The sequence below is a fragment of the Larimichthys crocea genome, unplaced genomic scaffold (genome assembly GCF_000972845.2).
Source record: "Larimichthys crocea isolate SSNF unplaced genomic scaffold, L_crocea_2.0 scaffold67385, whole genome shotgun sequence".
NCBI classification, from domain to species: Eukaryota; Metazoa; Chordata; class Actinopteri; family Sciaenidae; genus Larimichthys; species Larimichthys crocea.
The window spans coordinates 1-6,957 of record NW_020858877.1 but is presented as its reverse complement, the minus strand read 5'-3'; the positions used below and the strand labels follow the sequence as shown (position 1 = coordinate 6,957).

Below are 6,957 nucleotides of genomic sequence, written 5' to 3'. Positions count from 1 at the left end.
CGCAACACCTAATGTTACAACATATTAAATGCACAATGGTCTACAAATCACCATTAAGGATCACAAAGTACGATTTAAAAATAGGTTAGTGGTTATACATTACAATACTTCAGTTCTCAGTGAAAACACAACAAACCACACATTGTTACGCCTCTACAAAGATATCTGGTCAGTTTTGCTTCCTAGTAAAGAAAATAAACATGCAACTATTAAGTCATTTTTTAACCGACACAATTGCTCAACTAATACACACAGCCCTCTCCAGGCCACTACTCTAACAAGTAAATTAAAAATTTATTAACCGGGACATGTAGCTTATTAGATTCCTCTGTTTTTATTAGTGATGCCACACTAGATGTACAGTGTGCTAGAGACTAATAATAAATTCAGTAAATTTATCATCTAGATCAATCTTCAATCGACTAACTTTTCAGTTGATCAACATAATTTAAAATGCGTTTTGTCAACTTACAGAGTGCTACAAAACAGGTGTGAAACAACAGCACCTTACACATACACAAAAAAATGCTCATAACACGCTGGGTGCTTTATAAAACATGATATTTTACCTTATCTGACTCAAGGCTAGGGCAGTTATCGACTCTGATTCATCAGATTCTCCGTTTTCACGTTTACAGTATATTTTAAAATGTTTTTGTCAGATGCAACTACAGATGCTACAACAGGTGTGAACATAAAAACAGTACCACGAACCACGATGAATGTAACGAAAGTGCTTAAAATTACATCCTACTTCATCTGACAAGGATTCATAACGCTAAGTGCCTAATTCAAGTTTTGCACATTACACAACTCCTACACGGTACATTGACGCCACAATAGTTGTTTTTCTTTTGCAAGCTGTTATGTAGTACAGGGTTAGGATTGATCTGATCACTTGGCACACTTAAACTTGACCAACCATCGTAGTTACCAGTGAGTTTGTATGTAAAGGGGCTTCTGACACTTCCACCTTGACAATTCCATTCGTTGTATTGCTACCCACCTTACTTCCTTACACGGATTAGTTAGCATGTCAATTAAGATCAGGTGACTACTTAGCACACAGTTTAGAAAATACACAGCGTTTTCTATTATCAGTTGTAATACGTCAAAATGTTTTGTCAGGATCACATCATTGTACAACGACACCTGTGAACGTAACAAAATCACCACAATGTCACCAACAAGTAAGGGTTATTAAAATTACAGAGTTAATTATCGCTTTCTTGTTTATAAAAAGCAGTTATTGTCTTCAACTTTCATTGACATATACATTTTTACAATGTTTTGTCAACTAGCGCTCAAACAGGGGTGAATCACAACACATCTACAACAATCACCAACAATGAATGCTAACAGTGAGTGCTGTAACATGATAACTTTTTACTTATCTGCACAAGCAGTTCTATTGCGTCCATTGATCTTGAACTTTCATTTTCAGTTGATAACATACATTAAATTTTAAATGGTTTTCAGATTCAACTACAGATGCTTACAACAGGGTGTGAACACAAACCGCACTTACCACACACCAACAACGTTAACGAGTAAGTGCTTAAAATGACAGCTCTTCATCTGACAAGGCAGTTATTGATTCATTGATCTCATTCAGATTTCAATTTTCAGTTTATTAATACATATTATTTAAATGGTTTTGTCAGATTCAACTACAGATGCTACACAGGTGTGACACAACCAATTACCACTACAACCAACGAGATGTAAGATAAGTGCTTAAATTACATCATCTTCATCTGCCAAGGCATTATAACGGTAAGCGCTAAATCCAGTTTCATTGTCACATCCACAATCATCCAAACAGTACAACCAAAAATGTACAAGTGGACAGTTGTATTGTCTGCTTGTACAAGACTTGCCACCTTCACATCCACACATTCAAACACTGATGGTTACAGCTCCCTGCAGGTCAACGATATCAGGAGGAGGAGAGATACAGTGCTTCCTTATTCATAAACGTGCTTACCATATCATATAAAGCTCAACCAATACACAACAAGCTGGTTCAATTCTGCCCAAGGACACTCAGAGCCTTCAGAGGTGGCGATATCCACCAGTGACTCTTAGATAATAGACAAACTTCTAACACATGAGCATGGGCCTGTACAAATTCTTGAGGTGCCTAACTCAGACCAAGTCTATAATTTGGAGGAAATACGTTGAACATGAATCTGACAAACTATATACACATAGTTGTTTCCTTTTGCAAGCTGTATATTGTAAAAAGGTTCTTGTAGGAATAAACACCTTTTACTAGGCTGCATCTGAACACTGCAACACCCTTAACTTGACCAACAATCGTATTTACCAGTGAGTTTTGGATGTAAAGGGCTTCTTGACACTTCCCCTTTGACAATTCCATAGTGTAACATGCTACCACTTCCTTCCTTAACAGGACAGTTAGCATGTCAATTAAGATCATGTGACATACTTGAGCAACACAGTTTAGTAAAACTACACAGTTGTTTTCTATTATCAGTTGTAATACTGTAAAATGTTCTTGTCAGATTCAACATCAGTTGGTACAACACCTGTGAACAGTACAACACCCACAATGTCACCAACAAGTAAGTGTTTAAAATAACATGTTACTTTACTCTTTCTTGTTATAACAAAGCAGTTATTTGTCTTCATTTTTCAGTTGATCATACATTATTTTTAAATGGTTTTGTCAACTACAGATGCTACAACAGGTGTGAACACAACAACACTTACCACAACACCAACAACGACTGTAACGAGTGAGTACTTAAAATGACAACTTACTTTATCTGGCAAAACAGTTTTTGTCTTCATTGAATTGCACACTTCACTTTTCAGTTGAATAATACATAATTATATGATTTTGTCAGTTCAACTACAGATGCTACAACAGGAGTGTGAACACACAGCACTTACCACAACACATCAATGCATCCATAACAAGGAGTCGCTTAAAGTGAACAATCTTGCCTCATCTGACAAGGCAGTTTATGTCCTTCATTGATTCATCAGATTTCATTTTCAGTTTTAACTACATATTTTAAAATGGTTTTGTCAGATGCAACTACAGATGCTACCACAGTGTGAACACAACAATAGTTACACTACAAAACCAACGACGATGTAACGAGGATAGTGCTTACACATTACAGTCATACTTCACTCGACAAGCATTTATACTAGTAAGTGCCTAAATCAAGTTTCATTGTCACATACACAATCTACACAGTAACAACAAAATGGTAAGTGGACAACGTTGTTCTTGTCTGCTTTACAAGACTTGCCACCTTCACACACACATTCAAACACTGATGGTACAGCCTCCCATGCAAGGTGCCAACTGCTCATCAGGAGAGATACAGTGCTTCCTTATCCAAAGTGCTTACAATAATATAAAGCTCAACCATACACACAGCTGGTTTCAATATCTGCCAAGGACACCTCAGCAGACTCATGAGCTGAGTATCAACCAGTGACCCCTCAGATTATAGACAACCCACTTTAACACATGAGCCATGGGACTGTAAAATTCTGAGGTGCCCTAACTCAAACAAAGTCTCTCATGGAGGAAATACGTTTGAACATGAATTTGACAAACATATACACATAGTGTTCCTTTTGCCAAGCTGTATATTGTTAAAAGTTTCTTGTAGATAAACACATTTTACTAGGCTGCATCTGAACACTGCAACACCCTTAACTTGACCAACAATTGTATTTACCAGTGAGTTTTGGATGTAACGGGCTTCTTGACATCCCCTGTGACAATTCCATAGTGTAACATGTACCAACTTCCTATCCCCCTTAACAGGACAGTTAGCATGTCAATTAAGATCAGTGAAATACTTGAGAACACAGTTTAGTAAAAACTACACAGTGTTTTTCTATTATCAGTTGTAATACTGTAAAATGTTCTTGTTCAGATTCAACATCAGTTGGACAACCCTGTGAACAGTACAACACCCACAATGTCACCAACAAGTAAGTGTTTAAAATAACATGTTACTTTACTCTTTCTTGTTATAACAAAGCAGTTATTGTCTTCACTTTTCAGTTGATCATACATCATTTTAAAATGGTTTTGTCAACTTACAGATGCTACAACGGTGTGACACAACAGCACTTACCACAACACCAACAATGATCATAACAAGTAGTGCTTAAAATGATATTTACCTTATTGACAAGGCAGTTATTGACTCATTGATCTTTAGATTTCACTTTTCAGTTTAACTAATATTTTTAAAATGGTTTTGTCAGATTCAACTACAGATGCTACAACAGGTGTGAACACAACAGCAGTTACCACTACACCAACAACCATCTGAACGAGTAAGTGCTTAAAATGACATCTTACATTATCTGGCAAAACAGTTTTTGTCTTCATTGACTCACACACTTCACTTTTCAGTTGAATATACATAATTATAAGTTGATTTTGTCAGATTCAACTACAGATGCTACAACAGGTGTGAACACAACAGCACTTACCACAACCACCAACAATGATCATACAGTGAGTGCTTAAATGACATCCTGCATCTGACAAGGCAGTTATGTCTCATGATTCATCAGATTTCACTTTCAGTTAACGTACATATTTTAAATGGTTTTGTCAGATGCAACTACAGATGTACAACAGTGTGAACACAACAATAGTTACACTACCCACCGACGACTGTAACGAGTAATGCTTAAATTACATCATACTTCATCTGACAAGGCATTATAATGAGTAAGTGCCTAAATCAAGTTTCATTGTCACATACACAATCTACACAGTACAACAAAAATGGTAAGTGGACAACGTTGTTCTTGTCTGCTTTACAAGACTTGCCACCTTCACACACACATTCAAACACTGATGGTACAGCCTCCCATGCAAGGTGCCAACTGCTCATCAGGAGAGATACAGTGCTTCCTTATCCAAAGTGCTTACAATACAAAATATAAAGCTCAACCAACACAACAAAGCTGGGTTTTCAATCATCTTGCCCAGACACACAGCGCAGACATCCGTCAGGAGCTGAGTATCAACCAGCTGACTCCTTAGTCTAAGAGCAACCCACTTCTAACACTGAGCCATGGACTGTAAATTTGAGTCATATCCCAGAACAAGTTATCATGGAGAATACGTTGAACATGAATTGACAAACTATATACACATAGTGTGTTTCCTTTTGCAACTGTTATATTGTAAAAAGTTCTTGTCAGAATAAACAACTTTTACGTAGGCGCATCTGAACACTGCAACACCCTTAACTTGACCAACTCAATCTGTATTTACCAGTGAGTTTTGATGTAAAGGGCTTCTTGACACGTCTCCCCTTTGACACATTCCATAGTGTAAACATGCTACCAACTTCCTTCCTTAACAGGACAGTTTAGCAGTCATTAAGATCATTGACATACTTTGAGCAACAACAAGTTTAGTAAAACTACAACTTTTCTGATTATCAGTTGTAAACTGTAAAATGTTCTTGTCAGATTCAACATCAGTTGGTACAACACCTGTGAACAGTACAACACCCACAATGTCCACAACAGTAAGTGTTTAAATAACATGTTACTTTACTCTTTCTTGTGTAAACAAAAGCAGTTATTGTCTTCACTTTTAGTTATCAATACATATTTAAATGGTTTTGTCAACTACAGATGCTACAACATGGGGTGAACACCACAGCACTTACCACAACACCAACAATGATCAATAACAAATGAGTGCTTAAAATGATATTTTACCTTATCTGACAAGGCAGTTATTGACTTCATTGATTCTTTAGATTTCACTTTTCAGTTTAACATACATATTTTAAAATGGTTTGTCAGATTCAACTACAGATGCTACAACAGGTGTGAACACAACAGCAGTTACCACTACACCAAACAACCGATGAACGAGTAAGTGCTTAAAAAGCTATACATTATCTGGCAAAAAACGTTTTGTCTTCATTACTCACACACTTCACTTTTCAGTTGAATATACATATTATAAATGATTTTGTCAGATTCAACTACAGATGCTACAACAGGTGTGAACACAACACACTTACCACAACACCAACAATGATCATAACAGTGAGTGGCTTAAAATGACATCTTGCCTCATCTGACAAGGCAGTTATTGTCTTCATTGATTCATCAGATTTCACTTTTCAGTTTAACGTACATATTTTAAAATGGTTTTGTCAGATGCAACTACAGATGCTACAACAGGTGTGAACACAACAATAGTTACCACTACACCAACGACGACTGTAACGAGTAAGTGCTTAAAATTACATCATACTTCATCTGACAAGGCATTATAACGAGTAAGCGCCTAAATCAAGTTTCATTGTCACATACACATCTACACAGTACAACAAAATGGTAAGTGGACAACGTTGTTCTTGTCTGCTTTACAAGACTTGCCACCTTCACACACACATTCAAACACTGATGGTACAGCCTCCCATGCAAGGTGCCAACTGCTCATCAGGAGAGATACAGTGCTTCCTTATCCAAAGTGCTTACAATAATATAAAGCTCAACCATACACACAAGCTGGGTTTCAATATCTTGCCCAAGGACACCTCAGCAGACCTTCAGGAGCTGAGTATCAACCAGTGACTCCTTAGATTAATAGACAACCCACTTTAACACATGAGCCATGGGACTGTAAAATTCTGAGGTGCCTAACTCCAGAACAAGTCTATCATGGAGGAAATACGTTGAACATGAATCTGACAAACTATATACACATAGTTGTTTCCTTTGCAAGCTGTATATTGTAAAAGTTCTTGTAGAATAAACACCTTGTACTAGGCTGCATCTGAACACTGCAACACCCTTAACTTGACCAACAATTCGTATTTACCAGTGAGTTTTGGATGTGAAAGGGCTTCTTGACACTTCCCCTTGACAATTCCATAGTGTAACATGCTACCACTTCCTTCCTTAACAGAACAGTTA

At 37.0% G+C, this 6,957-nt stretch overlaps 2 long non-coding RNA genes across 2 annotated transcripts; both read left to right on the top strand.

The window, feature by feature from the left end:
* The first annotated feature begins 2,512 nt into the window (after positions 1–2,512).
* LOC113745354 (uncharacterized) lies at positions 2,513–4,517 on the top strand. Its single transcript, XR_003462109.1, has 3 exons — positions 2,513–2,588; positions 2,703–2,762; positions 4,449–4,517. It is a non-coding gene; the product is annotated as an uncharacterized LOC113745354 (long non-coding RNA).
* On the top strand, positions 3,954–4,377 carry LOC113745353 (uncharacterized). Its single transcript, XR_003462108.1, has 3 exons — positions 3,954–3,984; positions 4,099–4,156; positions 4,264–4,377. It is a non-coding gene; the product is annotated as an uncharacterized LOC113745353 (long non-coding RNA).
* Positions 4,518–6,957: the final 2,440 nt, after the last annotated feature.